At 38.3% G+C, this 18,741-nt stretch overlaps 1 protein-coding gene across 14 annotated transcripts in view; it reads right to left on the reverse strand.

Moving 5' to 3' along the window:
• Positions 1-18,741, reverse strand: part of ZNF521 (zinc finger protein 521) — a 422,310-nt gene that overhangs the window by 401,403 nt on the left and 2,166 nt on the right. The window lies entirely within an intron of this gene.

An 18,741-nucleotide genomic window follows, 5' to 3' on the forward strand; every position in this document is an offset into this window, starting at 1 on the left:
ATAAGGGTTATTGATAAATGCAAATCTGCAAGTGACTTAAACCAGAGCTTTAAGTGATGCTTAACTGCAGGATCAAGGACCCAAATAAAAGACACCATACAAGTTGCATTGAGGATAGCACAAGCAAAATCTTTCCAATCCCTTAACTATGGACAAGGAATTGAGGGCAGACTGCAGGATCATCATTCATTCATTGGTGATCACTCGTGGACAAGTAAGATTGTCTTCCAGGGTAAGGTCTTTATCAGTGGGTCCGTAAGTGACTGTGGAGGCCAATTCTGGATCCACACAGCCTCCCATAGTGAGGACATAGGTTTCCTGATGAAAGATGGTCACAATGAGGATTTGCTTGACGTGCCTTCCGCTTAGCTTGTTTGTCCCTTTTGCCCTGTACTCGTGCTTCTTCAAAGTCCATAGCACCTTTGATAATGGCCGACCTCCAATTGGGACGCTCATGGGCAAAGGCTTCCCAGTTCTCAATGCTTAAGATACTTTTTTTATATTAGCTTTGAGAACATCTTTAAACCTCTTTTGCTGTCCACCGATATTCTGTTTTCCATCCTTAAGGTGGGAGTAAAGTAGCTGCTTTGGAAGATGGTGATCAGGCATTCGAATAACATGGCTGGTCCAGCGAAGTTGATGTTGAAGGATCATTGTTTCAACACTGGCGGTGTTTCCTTCTTCCAGTACGCTAACATTAGTCCGCCTATCATCCCAAGTAATTTGTAGAATTTTCCGGAGGCAGCGTTGGTGGAATCTTTCAAGAAGTTGGGAGTGGTGTTTATAGATGGTCCATGTTTCACAGGCGTACAGTAAGGTCGGTAGTACAATGGCTTTGTAAATAAGCATTTTGGTCTCCCTGCAAATATCCCGATCCTCGAACACTCTACATTCAGAAGAATGTGGCACTCGCAGAGCTCAGACGATGTTGAATTTCAGAGTCGATGGCAGCCATCTCTCTGTAACAGCTGACAAGATAGGAAAAGTGATCGACATTCTCCAGCGTTGCACCATTAAGCTGGATTGATGGTACTACAGAGGGATTGGTTCGCACTTGCTGATGAAGCACTTTGGGTTTTTTGATGTTAAGCGAGAGGCCAAGCTTTTCATATGCTTCTGCAAAGACATTTAGGATAGTTTGAAGATCTTCCACTGAATGTGCGGAGACTACATTATCACCGACATATTGAAGTTCTATGACAGAGGTTGTAATTACTTTACTTTTTGCTTTCAGCCTACTGAGATTAAAAAGCTTTCCATCTGTTCAATATGTGATTTCCACGCCAGCGGGAAGTTTCCCCTCAACAAGGTGTAGAATCATGGCGATGAAAGTAGCAAATAAGGTTGGAGCAATGACACATCCCTGTTTGACGCCTGATCCCACTCTGAATGGATCACTTTGAGAGCCATTGTTATCCAAAATTGTTGCCGTCATGTTGTCATGGAGGAGTCGCAAAATATTCACAAATTTATCAGGGCATCCAATTTTCAGAAGAAGGATGGTCCAGAGAGCCATTTGATTTATAGTATCAAAGGCCTAAGTCAGATCAATAAACATATACAGAGGTCAGTTTTGCTCCCTGCATTTTTCTTGAAGCTGTCGTGCAGTGAAAATCATGTCCACTGTCCCCCTGGAAGGGCGGAAACCATTTTGGGATTCAGGGAGGATGTCTTCTGAGATAGGTAGCAGGCGATTTGCGGGGATCCTTGAAAGGATTTTACCTGCGGTAGCAAGAATAGAGATGCCTTGGTAGTTCCCACAATCTGTTCTATCACCCTGCTTGAAAAGATTGATAATTATGGCATCCCTAAAGTCTTCTGGGATCTCTTCCCTCATCCAGATTTTTTCAATGAGCTTATGAAGTTGTTGTGTAAGTTCAGGCCCACTTTCTTTAAAGACTTCAGTAGGAATCCCATCAGGTCCACTCGCTTTGTTATTCTTCATTGGATTAATGGCTTTACTGACTTCATCCAAATTAGGGGATACTGCAAGCTCAGCTCTAATTTGTTGTTGCAGGATTTGCGAGAAGACCTCATCAGCCACAATAGAGTTACGATTAAGGAGGTAGTGGTAATGCTCTTTCCAGCGCAGTGCAATAGACTCTTTGTCCTTCAGAAGTTTGGTACCATCTATTGAACGTAAGGGATTTGTACCATATTTTGTTGGTCCGTAGATGGCCTTTGTGACATTAAAAAAGCCCCGTGCACCATGAGCATCTGCAAAATGCTGGATTTCTTGAGCTTTCTTTATCCACCAGGCGTTCTTAAGTTCTCTAGTTCTTCTTTGGACCTCAGCCTTTGCACTGGCATATTTTTTTTCTTAGCAGCACGGTTAATGTCTTTTTGCCATATCTGGAAGGCTTTCCTTTCCTTGTCAATGACATGCTCAATCTCACTATCATTCTCATCAAACCAGTCCTGATGTTTCTTAGTTTGGTATCCAATAGTTTTTTCACATCCCTTAATTATGGACAAGAAATTGAGGGCAGACTGCAGGATCATACACTTCCCAAGACTTACCTGTTGCAGGCCTAACTATGGCAAAGTATTGGCTACTTAGGCAGTGCTGGTGCCAGGCTATTTTGCGCCTTAGGCAAGGCTAACTACTTGCACCCCCCAAATTGCTAACTTCAATTTTCAAAAACAGACGTCTTGTAGAAAAAATGAAAAGCACAAAACTTGAAACTGCTAAATTTATTTTAGTTGCATTTTTCCCCAAGGGTTAAAAAAACTAATCTGTATAAAACTGTGCCCCTCAAAGGTCAGTACTGTGCCCCTTTGAGGTCTGCGCCCTAGGCAGCTGCCTAGTTGGCCTAATGATAGCACTGGCCCTGTACTTAGGTCATAACTAACATTAAACCAGTTTTGTGATTAACAGCTTCAAACTACTGTTAACAGAATCTGGCCCTATTATTATTTATTATTTGATTATATCCCGCCCTTCCTCCCGGTAGGAGCCCATGTTGACCTCTTTAAAAATTAACATCCCTGGCTCAAGGTTTAGGACAGAGATTGACATCTGGAGGGCGTATATCAGATGACTACAACTCCTACTATCCATGACCACTGGTCATGCTGGCTAGAAGTGATGGAAGTTGAAAGTCCAACAACAGCTGGAGGGCACAATGTTGGCTACCCCTGGTTTAGGGTATACTTCAGCAATGTGGGCCTTAGAAATTTATGAGAAAGAATGCCTGTGTTTTGGAGCCCTGCTTTAGTAGCAAAATAGCTGGTTTTGATGTAATGGAATGACAGTGCTCCATCCCATACTGACTGATTAACACTGAAGATGACATTAAGCTTCAACCGTTTGAAGGCACAATAATCTGGAAAAATACAACTTAATCTAAACTTGTTTCTAAGAGTTCTTTGATTCAGAGTTAGAACAAGATTAACAGTGTAGCAATATTGACAGAAGAGGGGACACCAAATTTGGGGGGTTGAGGAAGAGTGTTGTTTTCTAATCCTACTTTTGAAAGTTGTTTGTTTAGTAGAAAACAAGCCCAAGTGATGCTGAATGAGATACGAAATGTACATTCCACACAGAGTTTGCAACAGTGTGGGCTCACAGTGTCAATAATATCTAAAAACAGAAAACAAGGTGCTGGGATCAACCTCTGGGAAGCCCCAATCTAGCAACCCTGCCTTCTAATCTTTTATATGCAGGGACTTGGTTATGGTTACTCCATGGAGAGAAATGTAGTCTGCAGAAATTCAGGGTGGGGTTTTTTTCTGGATTAAATCAAGTCCTGGTCATGGCTTGCCTCACATAATGACAGCACCCTACTTCACAGGGTGACAAGGCATCTATATACACAGATATAAATTGTCAATTTCCTAAAAGCTCAGCATTCCTTGAGATAATCTTACTAAACCACTAAACACAAAAACATATACTTTTATTATTTACTTATTATTTATAAAACTAATCAGCTATACTTACAAACATAGCTGAAAGGATATACCCAAGATCTTATACCATGGATAAATAAACTATTAGTGAGACTTTTAATAATCATTAAAAGATTGTTGTTTAACAATTAAAAGATGTCGCACATCTAGTACTACTTCAAATCAGCGTGTTCCTGTCTCACACTATTCATGTGTGAGTGCTTTACAATTTGAATTATTTAAGTTCCACAAGAACCCTAAGATCACAAAGGAGATGGTCCACATATTACAGTCCATTCAGGGAGACTGCTGAAAATAGAGATGTACCCAAAACTAAAAATCAGTGGTGTGGCCAAAGCTAACCAACAAGTTCACAGAGTACTGCTCAGAGGAAATAAGGTATGTTCAAATTCCATTAAGATGTATGGAATTTAAGCACACAGTTGGGTCCTATTTCAATTAGCTTCAAATGTTCTCTGGATCCCTCCAAATATTCTATCCACTGAACCACATGAGATGAAGCTGATTATCACTAAGGTTTCAAACAATTAAAGATATTTCAAACAACTAACTGCTTTGCTTTTAACCAAAGTGCAGATTAATTAATTGATTGCAATAAAATTACAGTATCTCAAAAAATGTCATATGTCAAGGTTGATGAACGAACAAAGCACAGGAAACATCATCTATTACAAAATAATATTAAAAGCATTGCCTGAATCAAGGAAGGTAGGTAAGTAGTTTTAAAAAAATGCCCTCAGCACCAAAATGTTTCCATAATGCATTCCTTTTCAAGAGGAGTTGAAAAATAAAATTAGATTAAACACTACTTTAGATCTAGAATTAATTTGAAGGCAGGAAACACAGAGACCACCCATTCAGCAATGAAATGAATATACATGTAAAGAAATCTCTCTCTCACACAGTACAAACTCATTCATATCAATGACCTGCAGCCTAAAATGTTACCAGTCCTGCCCAACTAAGATGAACAGAGCCCACCAACAACTTATGGCAGCCTATCCAGGCTCAGTACTTTCTGATTTTGCTACTTCGCTGCCTGTCAAGTTCTTGTCAGGCCACAATAAGATCCACTTAGGTGAGGCTATTGGTGAAACACCAATTATGGAGGTCTCAGATGATTTAATTAAGCATACATGGATTTGTATGGAAGAGCAGTTTATTTAAACTTCAGAAAGCAGTTCCCAGCAGAAAGCAGAGTTGAAGTTTAAAGTATCTAAGCTTTATTTCCACATGCAACATAGACCCACCCATCAGTCAATCACCTGTCCTCATGATGATATGAGCTGACTGACATCTGTCAAAGCTCAAAGGAGGTTGCTGTAACCAATCAGCTCACTGATGCTGGGGATGTGCCTTCAAAGAGGCTCTCTGTAACCGCCTATCAGCTGATTATCACTTATAGGGGGCCCTTTTCAAGCCTCTGCAAGAAAGTGCTGGAGGAAGTGCTTTGAATACAAACCAAACTGTTTCTTCTGGAACTTCCATAGCATGTGGCTTGGATTTAAAGCACTGGAGGAAATGCTTTGGATCTAAGCAGGTTCATCCAAGCCCCTCAACTGAATGAGTAGAGTTTCCAAAGGGATCTCCCTAGTGTAGCCAATTCTAGCTGATCACTGGGGCTTCGGCTGTGCAGGACTCTCTTGAAGTACTGACAATCTCTGGGCTTTGAAACTTAGGCAATAAGCTGACAGTTAGGGCTTCAACCCACTTTCCAAAAGGATTTAAAGGCACTGACAACCCCCTTTTCGGCCAAGCCACAACTTTACCTGCCCCACAACTGATAACACATATGATGTCAGGTGGAGAGCAGATAGGCATGACTTTTCCAAACTGGCCTGGCAGGTCTAATCAGGCTTACGGGCCAGAGGTTTCCTAACCCTTGTTCTAAGGTATACACATTCTGTTTATTTATAATGAACACATTTCTCACAACTGGCTAGAAAAGAACTCTTGGGGTACTAGTGGATAGCTTAATAAAAAATGTCAAAACTGAGATGCAAGAGCTGTGGAAAAGGTGAATTCCATGTTAGGAATCACTAGGAAATCGTTGAAAATAAAACTACCAATATGATACCTCAAAAAAGGATATTGTAGAAGTAAAAAATGATTCAGAAAAGGGCAAACCAAAATTATCATGGGATGACAATCAGTTGCTGGGGAGAGTTGTGCTGTATTCAGGTCCTGCTTGCAGTCTTCCCATTGGTATCTGGTTGCCCACCTTGAGAACAGAATACTGGGCTAGATGGGCTTTGATTTGATCCACCAAGGCTTTTTCTACATTCTTAACAGGGCAATGATCATATGCATTCTTACTTGGAAGTAAGAATTATGAAACTGCCTTTTCGTAAACCTGCAAAGTATTAAGCTTGAAATCCATCTGTTGTTGTTATACCCACTAGTGAACTAACAAGAATAGGATTCCCAACACCAGCCACTCTGTAATTTGGTTGATCAAAGTGTACCCATATATACACACACAACCAGGTGGTCAACCACAATGATGTAAAATCCAGATTTATGTGACATATAACACCAACTTATATTCGGCTAGGTTTAGTCCACATATACACTTTGTGACTAAATATGAGTACATTCTTATGCTATGCTGTTCTCAACAACAAATGTGCATATAACAGAACACTTGTAAAGTGCTCATTTAATAACTTAATACTTGATGTCTCAAAACTGAATGTGTCAACTGCCTCTATTTAAAAGTACTGAACTTGAAGTGCTACAAAACCGCTGATGGCCCTTTCACATGTCCAAGTCACTGCTTGACACTCCAGTCATCAAGTGATGAATGGGTATGTCTAAATAGAGAAGGAATGATAACTGACAGATCTGTACCTTTGTACCAGGTAATCCAGCACGATAACATTATTAACACAACACTGTCTTTACAACAGGCACCAAATGTTGAGGAAGAAGATCTAAGTGATTCCCATTCACACCTGTCCATAGTTTTCAAAAACATGGATAATGGCAGCACAGACTGGAAGAGGCATTGCAGAATATCGAATAATGCACATGGCCAGGGCCAAAAGATTAAAGACAATGAACAAAGGGCTGGCACTTTCAAAGCTATGGGACCAAGTGATTATTTGTTCATATCCTTGCACATTCCATAGCTACTTTGGCACACATACCAATATGCAAGGAACTTTTTCACACATCTAGAGAAATCTGAGGCCCATGACATTGGTTTTCCCAAACCACATTACATGATCAGTCAAGATGACTTCCTCCCTGCCTTCAGTCCCCCATTTCTGATGTACAACGACTGGACAGTTAGAACCTTTCGTGAACAATTGGTTTATTTTAGTTAGTTAACTAAAATTATACTTGAAAGAGACATTTTATGACTTTATGAGATACATTTGTATCTCACTCTTCAGCAAGAACAGCCAACAATTAAAGAAATTAAAAATACAAAAGCTATTGTAAAAGTTCAACAAAAGAGATACAATTACATAGCAGAAGGCTGAAACATAGAGATGAATGTTAAAATTACGTGAACGTATGTGAAGGTCTGAGAAAATTGGAAATAGATTAAAAGCCAGCAAAGCCATTTTGACATTGGAACAATGTGTTTCCTAAGACTGGTCCTAGTTAGAAATCTAGCAGAAAAATCCTGAACTAAGGGCAGTTTCTGGAAAATCCTCAAAGGCTGGTCCACAAATAATGTATTACAGTACAGTAGGGCCCCGTGTTACGGCGCTTTGCTTTACGGCGTTTAGCTAATGCAGTGGTCTCAATTAGACGCAATTAGACTAAAGCCCCACTCATACGGTGCTTGTTCCGCTTTTACAGCAGTTTTCGGCCATCGCGCACCATTCTATTCATTGAGTTCCGGTTTTTGCTTTTCGGCAGGGGTCCGGAACGTAACCCGCCATATGAGTGAGGCCCTACTGTAACCTATTCTGGGGGTTACCAGGTCATGGGTAACATAATGTTCCTTGCAGCCAGTGAAATACATATATATCAGATAGCAGCAATCATGACTTTAATAAGTTAATTTTTAAAAAGTTAGTCCTATTGCTACTCTTTTTATTCTACAGTCTCATTTAAGCAATATATTCCCTTTAAAACAATTCATATATTTTTCTCGTGCTGTGGCTCTTCTTGATCACAAAATTCAATCCATTCTAACCTTATCCAAACCTGCATAATTATTCAATCCTTCACTCATTAAAACAAAAACAAACCCTCCCCTACATGATACAGATAGCAGCATTTTGAAAGCCTGGTGTCCTTGAACAGGTGCGGTCAGAATGCAATGTGAAATACAAAAAAGGAAGGGGATTATTACCACAGTAATAACCATAAAAAAGATTAAAGAGTGACAATACAAGTTAAAGACAATGTTGACAAATATCCATTGCTTTGTCATCAAATTATTCCATTCCTTAGACAGGAATTGTTAATAAAACATGTTTCAGATATTGGGCAACAGCAACAAAGGGGAAAGGAAGCCGTGCTTCCTACACCTGCTGAAAAACTTCCAAGAGCACCTCCTAAAGGCCAATAAAATAATAACCACTAAAATATAATATAGAAATAATACCAGGCAGTTCTAATAATAATTGCATATATTATAAATACTTGGTGCTGCAAAAATACAAATATACCATCTGCTATATTTTTTTAACAATAAAGAATTAACAATGCATCATGGTAAACCAAAGCACCACACAAACATGCTGGCTCCCAGAGAAAACCCACACCCACTCTGCTCCTCCCTAGTCCTTTGGCTTAGTGTCACCTGAACCCAGGCTTGTGGTTAAGCTCTCTTCTCCTTAAGCACAAGCTGTAGCAAGAAAAAACCCAGCTTGGCATAGCGCTTCATGCAAATATAGTCAATACCTTGCCAAAGAACTCATACGTGCAACATTATATTATCCATTTGCCACACAACTTATTGCTCAATGGACCAATGGTCAGCTGGCGTTTTATAAGGCCCTGATCATGAGAATGGAAAAGAATGTTGAGTAAACCTGGGGCACATATCTGGTTTGAATGAGTTGGTTTCCCTGCTGAGCGGGGGTCACTGAGATAGAAATCTAGGAGTGAGAGAATATAAAATGGCTATAGCTGGTAGACACAAGGCATGTTTAACGTGTATTCTTGTACAGACCAATTTTAGAAGTAAAATAAACTAAGAGTGTTTGGTGCAGTGTCAAAGGTGTTTTGAGCAACACAATACATATTTACAATACAAACATTTGTCACATGTAAGTTCGCTTAACTGGGCAAGGATCAGCCATTTGTTCATAGGTTTAATGTCAACTAAGGTTCCTTCGCCATCAGTGTTGGCATGTGGAGAAGAAGGATAGGTACAGAAAACTCCATGATGAACATGAATTCTCCATGTTATGAGATGTAACAGGGTACAATCTGTCAATTAATCAAGGATCTGATTAATTGCCCAGGGTATTACAATTCTGAGTTGGAAATTACAAAATAAATAAATAAAGAGAGCTTAAGTGGAGTCTGGTAGAATCCAGCATCACCATCCAAATTACCATGACACCCACTTCTGTACAAGAATTAATTATGCTAGTAAATCACATTCCACAACCTAAGACTACAGGTAGTTACATGGATGAGAGTATCAAAATTAGGTGGCAACACTGACATTCTTATTATGATTGCTTTCCTGGTTTTATAATATGAAAGCTTCAAAGAATCCTTGCCCATGCCTACATTTATATGTTGATATAGTTATTAACAAAATTGGAGTGATGTTGTTCCCTTGAAAAGCAGACTCCTCTACTAGGTATCAAACAAGGTATATATAAAAGTGCCCATACTGGGAAAATCACAGAGTAAAGTAGGTGTATGTTGTAGGAATAAGTTGAGGTATTCCTAACTTTAAAAAAAAAAGTACACTTAAAATGAAAGAATATTTAAAATCTAAAAACTATTATGCCAACAGCAGAATTGTTATTCATTGCCAGCAAAGTCAATCAACTCTACCACCCTCCATTAACATTAGCAATGTAAGATTTAGCAGGTTTTTAAAAAGTAATTGTCCATCCTGAAGTGCTTAAAGTAAGTGTGGTAAAAGTAGTTGCATATGTTGTGCATGCTCTAAAGTATGCATTTTCCAAACCACAGCACTTCTTCATTTTCAAAAATAAAACCCACACATAAATGCCCAAAGGAGGGGGGCAGGATTAAATGCATTCTTCAAAGGGAAAGACTCACTTTCTTCTTAAGTTAGAGGTACAAAGATAACATGGTAAATATTATTTATTTGAGACAGCTCAGTGATAGAGTACATCCTTTGCATGCCCAGGTTCAACCCCTTGCATCTCTAATTAAAATGATCAGGCAGGAGCTGATATGAAAGATCTCTGCCTGAGATCCTGGAAAACTGCTGACAGTCACAGTAGACAATACTGAGCTAGATGGTGAAGCAGTCCAACTGGATATAAAGGTTGCTTCTAATGTACTTGCATTCTTTTTAAAGTTTTTGAAATAATACTTTTGTATGATTTTATCCTCTGCTGTGATGCTCATCTTTTAGTGGGATGGGGTAGGATTTGTCCTTTTTATTGCTTTGTTGGATAAACACATTAAGAACTTCGTTTTGTGCTTTGTCCTTTTTGTTTTGCTTCTAATTGATTTTACCCATTTGTATTTTGTCATGTTAAGTTGCTCTGAGACTTTGTATAAAGTGACAAACAAATGTGAATGCTAATAATAATAATAGTGCCAAATTAAGTTAAGTTAGCCTCGTCTTCTGGAACAATGGAGAAGAAGCAGGCACTCCAAGAGCCTTTAAACTCCAAGCGTGAGACTACAGCCGTAGACATCCCAAATAGTTCCAGCCCACCATTAGCCAGGGGAAGGTAGCCTGCCTTAGGCAACAGATCTTGGGTACTATGAAAGTACAGCACAATGTCCATCACTTAACACTGACAGCAACACAATTTTGATTTTCTGCATCAGTCCAACATGCCTTAGCCTACTTTTCGTATCAAAACATGGAGCACAAAACATAGAATATTGGTCTTCTCTCTGGAAAGAAGGGATACTAAATGGAAATGTGAACTATGAAGTATGACAATAATTTTAAAGACACCCCAACTTTAGCTCAAGTTTTTTTTTCTTTTTGCCTTAACATATATTCCCAGGCATATATATGGCTAACTACTGTTTCATCTTTATTCTGGCTGAAAGTAAAGCTATTGAAGTTTAGAAGAATTCACATCTTAAGCATTTCTTTCCTCTCCAATAATTACTAAAGTAGCATAATTACTCATACTTGAGGTGAACTGTGATGCATGCTAAGAACCCCACCTGCCGAAATTAGAGTGAGATGTTTTGATTTTTAAGTTTACAACTGTACTCAGTTTTCCAAGATTCACTTTTTTCAAACTTCAGCACAAAGTTTCTCATTGGTCTCCTAAACTTTTCCTCTCACTATTTGATTATGGTAAGCAGGGAAGCTAGAAGAAACTACAGACCTTGAATTTCAGCTGTTTTGTCGCAACAATATTGCTAGCTACAGTTAAGCATCAGACATGCACACATCCATCCAGAGGAAAACATCAACAATTAAGATATACATCATTCTTGCAAAGCCACATGTAGACCCCAAGGCAAAAAAGAAACACAAGACAACATTTTTCTCCCAATGGAACCGATGCTGACCTATGACACAACAACAGGGGACAACAACAAAAATCCAAATACATATGGGAAAATACATCATGCTAAAGTTTGTATCCATATATCACTCCTCTAGACCATTCATGGTTTTAAAATAACATTCCTATATAGTTATTTACACTGAAAAATATTCAGTCCCAAAGTATATTGGAACCCAACATTATCTTAATTTTCCCATTTAAATTGATTGCTACATTAATATTGACAGCACTAACATTTTAACTTTAAGTCACCAAGTATTACTCTTTGAATTTCAACACTACAACACTAATTGTAATCTAGCATTTTAGTATTGTAGCATTTAGTATTTTAGTATTTTTAGTATTTTAGTATTTTAGTTTAGTATAGGTTTATTTGGAAATTTAATGAGTTATGTTTTAAATTGATTAATGTGTGGTTTTAAATTGTATGTTGATATTTTGATGTTGTGAACCGCCCAGAGAGCTTCGGCTATGGGGCGGTATAAAAATTTAATAAATAAATAAATAAATAAATACAACATATAGTTTATAACAAAGAGACTGATGTTATCAAGCTGTAAAAACTTGCAACTCACAGCCCAAGTCAGGAGGTGTAGTCATCCAGGGACTTGGGGGGGGGGGAGGGTCTTAGACCCTTTACTTTTTTGGGAGCCGGGTCCCAGCAAGGTCCCTGTGTCTCCAGCATTCTTTGAGCTAATCAGTATGAAAGGGGAGCTTGTTAGCCACAGAGAAGAAACTTCTAACATGCTTCCTTGTCCTTTCCTGCTGCTTGGAGCCAATCAGAGTAAAAGGAGGTGAATCAGCCACTGAGAAGACTCTTCTCTTTAGCTAACGTTCTTCCCTTTAATGCAGATTGGCTCTTAGGGATGTCTGTTGTTGTGGGAGAAGGGATGAGCAAAGGACCTCATTCTCAACCCAGCAAGAAAAAAAAGGACGGGAGGGAGCGAGGCTGTGACTATTATTAATGGACACTGCACTTTTGAATTTGCCACTACTCTACTGCCCAAGATTGAATGTGAAGCATAAAGCTATTCAAGAAATCCTGGATCAACAATGCAAATGTTATCCTTACATCCTAGATGTACTGCAGTACAGACAAATTCAGCAACATTTGGATGGCAGTTACAAAATCTCTTAATTGTAAGATGGTCCTATAGAAAAGAAAGCTCAGCTCATAACCGCAAAAATATACATAATTCTTCGAACATCTCCACGGAGCACTAGTTCCTGCTATACTGAAATGAGGAATGGAGATTTGTGCAGAAGATTCTCATACTTCAAGCAAAAACAAAGAAGTATCAGTAATGTGGGTCACTATACTGGTAAAGCAACACTCAAATCAGCCAATCACTAACACCCTAATGCAGTGCCATAACTTGCAGTGTTAAACTTACACTGTGAGATGGCTGAAGAAGTCGATCCATGCAGCTATATAGGGACAGGGCTACTATACTAGTAACCATCACAATCACCGCATTTGGCAGAGTAGTCCCAGAACAACTGCTAAGATAAGGATAGGAGATGATTCAGGCAAACTGAACATTTGTTTAGGAGTTACTGCTATATTGGCAATTCTAATATATCTTTTGTGTACAATGGTGGGGGTCCCCAAATACATGCTTAAGCGAAAGTTGGGCCTCAGATCTGAAGATCATCACATGAAGCATTTTTAACAGATCTGAGAACATGTAGGACTCACTACCCCACCTGCCTCACAAGCCACCAGCAGTTGCTGTAACTACTTAGACACACAACACTGTGTGCCACTGAGGTTTGGAATATCTGTAGGATCAAGGAGTGAATCTAATAATTTCAGATTGCTACAAATCATCCATAGCGACGAGGCAGGTTAACATCTGTGTTATGATATATCACCAAAGAAAGAGTGCAAACTGACAGCACAAAAAAGTAACCATAAATAGTTGCCAGCATATAAGCATATTGTAAGAAGATTCTAATCATCTGTCATTTGTTTTGCGTATTTGCCTCTATGCTTTTATGTTGCCTTTTCTCAGTTGTGCCTTATTTTGGCTAGACAAAAAAGAGGCAGCAATCTATTTAAACAGAGATGTTTTTGGTTTACGGGCAAACTGGAATTTTATGAATTTTTGTTCTCTCCCTTTTAAGACTATAATGCTGGAGTGCTCTGAAATTGGTCATTCCATATAAAGTCCTTTGGAACAACAACATGAGACCATGGGAGGGCAGGTTGCAGGGATACTACCAACAGTAATTACTATTTTTGTCTATACCGAATTTTGTAGATGATATTATGAGCCAAGTAATATCAAGTATAGTCTATTCTTTGAATGCCACTCTGAATTACTAGTGCTAAATTAGAATTCTCAATATTACACTAACATCTGTGCATTTCTGTGTGAAACATATTTTGGTTCTCCAGAATGTGACAGAAAAAACTGTATGTCTAAATACATAGCTGAAAATATAAAACAGAAAGCATGTTTTCCCACGACTCCAACAATTAAAAAGTTAAACAGAAGGAAAAGTAAGCCTGAGTTTTCTCTGATGGTGCAATTCAAAGCAATTTAGGGCCTTACTTTCAACAAAATAAGAGCATACTTCAGGCATATTAAACACAGTACATGGGAGAAACCATGTGACCTCTATCAAGAACCAGAAAAGAAATAAAGTCTCATAAAACTGTCTGCATATTAGTACAATGAAACACATATTGCACTGGTGAAAATGTTTAAGCAGTAGAAGCACTGAAGTGTCAAATCCTTAACATTGCAGGACTATGTCCATACCCTTGCTATGGCTAATTTAATACCCACAGTTTCTAGTGATTTTCCACAGGTAACTGTGGCATAATTAGCAGAACTTTATTCTGGTTCAAAAAAGATAAACATTAATAATTATTTGTCCTAACCATCATTACTTGGACACACTTGCTTAGAAGCAAGTTCCATTGTGCTCAACAGAATTTATTTTGAAGGAAATATGTTTTAGAACCGATATCCAAAGTTATACTAGGATATTCCCATCCAGGAATGCATATATAATTGGATATAGAATTAAAATAACTTCTAATTTAAAGACACAATAATGAAAAAAAAAACACTAAGCAAATAAGAAAAATAGGTCACTAACACAGGTCATTTGAATTATGACAATTTATAAGAAAATTAATCCTTTCCAATAGCAAAATAGTCTTTCTCTCTTATCTTCATTGCTCTGGAAAACCTAGGAAGTGTTTTATACATGCTTAAAGGCCTATCTTGAATTTTTCATTTTGTTAATGTAGTAAATATGAAAGAGGCAGTTCTGTTTGTCTCTCTTTTTGAAAATGTGGCGGGAAATACATGGCACTTAAACAACAATATTAAATGCTGTTTTTTCTTTAGATAAGTGCACAGTGTATCATCCCCTTCTGGAGAGGTCCTTGAAGAAATGTGATACGAGGACTGTGTGGGAAGAAAAACAGAGGTCAAGATTGTCAAATCTCATGCCCTTTGTTCTTAGTGCTTCTAAAAGCAGTATGTAGGTGCTGGCTTTCAAACTCCAAATAAATTAATGAATAGATAATGCTCTCACCCCTAAATCTAAATACACTTGAGTACATTATTGCACAATTCATTTGCACACATGTAACCTTTTCATTGGGGAAAGGTGGCCACAGTGTACACTTATAGTTCTCAAAGATTTTCACAAGAAGCTACACACAATTAATTACACCTTTATAGGAATCTGCTAAATGCTGCTATTAAGATAATTAAACACAAGTTCAACAGCCACCACAATCCTCCACCCATGGCCAATGGAGGTGGTGAAGAGCCGATTTTAAATAAACACATTTTTCAAAAGACAGGAGCGTAATGTTCTTAAAATCCCCAGTTTTACTGTACTTTACTTAATATTAACACTCTCCCAAATCAAATTGCCATTTGTTTATATATTTACCTAATATAGTTGCCTAATATCGCTACTTCGAATGCAAGTTTCAAGTCAAGCTAAAAGAAGTATCAATGGTACCAAAAATATGCCTCACTTTTTTCCTTGTGCATGTTAAACAAGTAGACTGCAACCCTCAAGACATTTACTTCATCATAATGTTAGTTAAACCAGACAGTGATCCCAAGATAAGTAATTTGAGGACTGCATATTACCACCCCTATCCTAAGAGGGTGGGGTTTTTTTGTTTTTTGGCACTGTTAATGTCTACTTGGTAGTTTTTGCTTATTCATAGATTTTGGTAGTTTTTTGCAATGTATCTGAAAGTTTGGAACTACATTTTTAACCTATAGCTTTCTGTTTAATTTCTAATAATTTGACCATTAATTATTTCAGAGAAAGAAAAGTATCTAAGGCTGCAATCCTAACCCCTTTGCTGGGAGTAAGCTCCACTGAATTCAGTAAGAGTTACTTCTGTGTAGACATAGTTAGGATTGCAACGTTAGGCTACAAACATAAGCCACCTTAATCAGAAGCAAGCCCTATTAAAATAAATGGAACTTATTTTTGAATAAAAATGGTTAGCAGATTGAGCTATAAATAAGCACTACAGTGACCTTATTAAACTATGCAAAATATTTATGATTGTGCTTGAATCTGTTCCCTCTATTGAAAAGAAAGGTATGTGATTTGTAAATATTTTTAAAATATTAAAAGCAGAATATTTAACTTCTCAGCTGCTTCAGTTCAGTCACATTTCCCTTCGAATAAGGCCAACCAGCTCAAAAATGGACACCACTGAAGAAAAAATATTCAGCTGATTTGAAAAAAGATCTGTAAAATATTTATTTACGCAGCAACAATCTAAATTTTGCATCAATCATAATACTTCAGATGACATTAGCATGCATTATGATTAAACGGGATAATTAATAGAATAATGTATAGGAATGTGTAACCTATTATTTAAATAAGCCACTGCTGGTTTAGGTCAATACTTACTGTTAATGACAGTACCTCTGACACTGGGATACTACTCTCTGTTCATGGGCTGTTAATATAGACCAAAGACTATACTTTACATGACCACACAAAAAATGGAAGCTACATGTTTATTATAATTAATATTTTTGTTTACTAAAAGCCTTTGGGAAAATAAATGTTTTGTTTCCATGAGAGAGAAAGCAATAATAAAAGAATACTATTTTGGTGGATGAAAAGCTGTACATCATTTATTGGTTACTTTTGTGTGCTCAGGCAGCTCTAAAAGATTCACAAGTAGAATAATGTGGGGCTTTTTTCAGTTCAACTTCTTTTTAACATTTCCCCATAATTTAACCAATTGATGGCTTTACTTATTGACCATAAAAACTTGCTTGCATGTAAATTAATCCTCTTTAGGGAAGCTATTAGGAAATAAACATATACACAGTCAACAGAACTCTCATTGTGAAGCCATTTTAAAAGATAGCTGAAAAACATCAAATTCATTCCTTACAAACTGTCAGTCCAAAGCATCACTGAACTGTATAAACTGGTCAAAACCAAATGCAAGGCAGCAAATTTGACATACACTGCTAGAGAGACTTAGAGGGCCAAATACAAAAGCCCAGTGAAGTTAATAGGAGGGCCCAACTGCTTCAAGCTTTGGATCAGGTCCCTGAGATATAAACTTTTGGACTGAGTCTTTATTCCAGCCAAACAAATCACTATTGTAATGGCCTGTGTATTAAAATAGGCTGATCTTACTGTCAGTCTAATCAAGGTATTTCACTGACTTCAATCTAATAAAACCCAGTGTAACAAACAAAATCAGGCCTACTACTTTTATTGTTGTTATGTGCCTTCAAGTCGATTACGACTTATGGCAACCCTATGAATCAGTGACCTCCAATAGCATCTGTTATAAACCACTCTGTTCAGATCTTGTAAGTTCAGGTCTGTGGCTTCCTTTACCGAATCAATCCATCTCTTACTACTTTTATGCAAGTCAACTATTAATTCAGTCACATCCCAAACTCATTCCAGAGTCTTGTATTCACAGGCCAACTTTCCAAAACTTCAGGTAGTATCTCTCCACCTCCCCACGTCCCAATATGGCACATAAGCCATCACCACTATCCTCACATCCATCAGCCCAGGACAGGAGACAGAATCTAGTTATTTGTCAACCTACTGTATTTTATAAATTCCAGTACTAGAGACAGAGTAGTAGTCTTTTTCTTCACAGTAAAGGGGCACAAACACACACACAAAAAACAAACCCCAGGTGGTTCCAACTTACATTTGATGGGATAGAAGTAATTTAGCAGAAGGGCTGGCCCTGTTACGATAGTATAGATCAACTACCTGTATCACTGAGAGGGTGTACGTGAATTAGATGGGGACAGTAGCAACAGTAGCAGTAGGAAAAAGAAATGAGGCAGAAAAAAATCAAGAAAGGAAATATCTGAGTATTTACACAATAATATTGAAGAGGGGAATTGTAGGTGATGTAAATCTGAGGGGAGGGTGACAGTGTCCTAGATAAAGTGAAGAGGGATGACTGTGGAGAGGGATGACTGAGGGAGGCCAGCATGTCAAGCCCAATAGACTGAAAGAGGGAGGCAGCGCAGACCAAATTTCCCCAGGACATTCCTGTGGCCTGCCACATTCTCACAAGCCGCCCTTTGTCCTTTCTTCAGGGCCTTTGCTCTTTCCTCTTCAGGGCTGATTCCTGTGTGTATGTTACTTGAAGTTCCTGCACATCCCCCCCTTTCTTCATAACCTCCCCTCAGTACCCCTTAACTCTAGCTCTCAAATATCAATTCTGCCCCCACCCATCCCCTAACCCCTCCCTCCCCTTCAAAAAAAATAAAGAGAGGGAGGGAGAGGTTTCACGTGATCTGCTTCACCACCACACTCCCACATTCCAGCACACAGCTCCAGCTCCAGTAACTCCAGCCTCCAGATCAATAATAACTTCAATCCTGTTTGGCATCCTCTACCACCACCATCACATCCAGGCAAATCCCACCAGCTTTTATAAAGTTTTTTTAAAAGTTCCTTCTCCAACTAGGGCCAACAAAGCTCAGCTTTTTTTAAAAAAAGAAAAAGCTTGCAAATAGTTATATGATCAACTCCTATGACAAACACACACACATAAAACATATATGTATATATATTGTACCCTGCTTGTTTGTTCACGGGACAGATTCAAAAAGCTGACTGCTAGCCCCATAAGATCCTGGGATGTTGTTTTTCCTCATGCCTTTTC

Source organism: Rhineura floridana, chromosome 1 (genome assembly GCF_030035675.1).
Source record: "Rhineura floridana isolate rRhiFlo1 chromosome 1, rRhiFlo1.hap2, whole genome shotgun sequence".
Classification (NCBI taxonomy): Eukaryota; Metazoa; Chordata; class Lepidosauria; order Squamata; family Rhineuridae; genus Rhineura; species Rhineura floridana.